Genomic DNA, 1,366 nt, shown 5'->3' with positions numbered 1-1,366 from the left:
GTGGATCTATGAACCAGGTGGTCACGGTTTGATTCCTGGTTAGGGTACATGCCTGGATTGCAGGCTCAGTCCTTAGTGTGTGGGGTGTGTGTGTGTGTTTGCAGGAGGCAGCCAATCAATGATTCCTTCTCATCATTGATGCTTCACTCTCCCTCTCCCTCTCCCAAATCAATAAAAATATATTAAAAAAAAAACCAGCAGCAGTTTCAGTTCCCCAAGTTACATGGAGTAGGGGAGAGAAAGGTTCCAAAAGAAAGAGATGAGCAATGGATGAATCCAGGGTTCGATCCCCAGCAGGAGGCAGCAGATCAATAATTCTCTCTCATCATTGATGTTTCTATCTCTGTCTTCCCCCCCTTCCTCTGTGAAGTCAATAAAAATAATATTAAAAACAACAGCAGCAACCCGAGTTGTGGAGGCAGCCACAGTTCCAGGATCTGTCCTTGACCCCTGGATTAGAGTTAAGTATCCAGTTCCATCTGCCCATATGGTGAGGAGCAGCTGAAGCAGCTGATTAATGATTCTCCCTCATCATTGCTGTTTCCCTCTCTCCCTCTCCCTTTCTCTCCGAAACCAATAAAAACATTAAAAAAAAAAAAAAGAGAGAGGCATTGCTAAAACCGATAAAATTGCTTTGCTATGGCACCACACTCTCTCTACGCAGGCATTGTAAGAGGCAACGTGCAAATGAGCACGGGAGTGCAAACTCAAAACGGCTTGTAGGCAGGCAGGCGTTTCAACTAAAAAGTGTTAATAAATGCTTCAGGACAAACGCTTTAAACTTCCCACCCCTTCCACCCAGGCGGCACCCCCTGAGCCCTCTCTGTACAGAAACTGCAGAACTGCCCCCGTTCCTTCCAGAAACGCCACCCTCCCAGCTCCCCACGATGAGCGGAGGCAGCAGTGGGCACTGGGCAGGTGCGTGGCATTTCCTAGCGTGAATCTCTCCCCGAATACAAGACGCTTGGGAGGAAGGGGAGGAAGCAGGCGCAGGACCAGAAGGCACCCTCACCCTGCGGATCCCGGACTGAAGCTCCGATGCCCGCTGCGCTAGTCCAGCGAGTCCCCAGATGCCAGCAGCTCGCAGAAGCTCAACTGCAATCGCCGCAGGCCATCCGGATGCGGCAGGCCCTCCGGCCCCAGTCCCAGAAAAGCACAATGAGTCTCGCTCCGATACCGTCCTCACAGAGCGCTTCCTTGCACCGGGAGGGAAACTGGCGCCGTGGACACGGCGTGAAACGTGGTTTCTTCTGAACTAGGTAGATGCCCTCGGATGCATGTTGTCTCCTCGGCCCAGGGGCAGTGACGGCGCGCCATAGGCCACCGGTCACTCTCGGAGACCCCCGGGGGCGCCCGAGGTGCGGCA

At 53.0% G+C, this 1,366-nt stretch overlaps 1 protein-coding gene across 1 annotated transcript in view; it reads right to left on the bottom strand.

The window, feature by feature from the left end:
- EXO1 (exonuclease 1) overlaps positions 1–1,366 on the bottom strand; it is a 35,359-nt gene extending 33,993 nt beyond the window's left edge. Inside the window, exon 1 of the mRNA XM_006761343.2 lies at positions 1,013–1,366. The gene's annotated coding sequence lies outside the window, so the exon portion shown is untranslated. The remainder of the gene's footprint in view (positions 1–1,012) is intronic.

This window comes from Myotis davidii, unplaced genomic scaffold (assembly GCF_000327345.1).
Source record: "Myotis davidii unplaced genomic scaffold, ASM32734v1 scaffold174, whole genome shotgun sequence".
NCBI classification, from domain to species: Eukaryota; Metazoa; Chordata; class Mammalia; order Chiroptera; family Vespertilionidae; genus Myotis; species Myotis davidii.
This window is presented reverse-complemented; position numbering and strand designations above follow the sequence as displayed.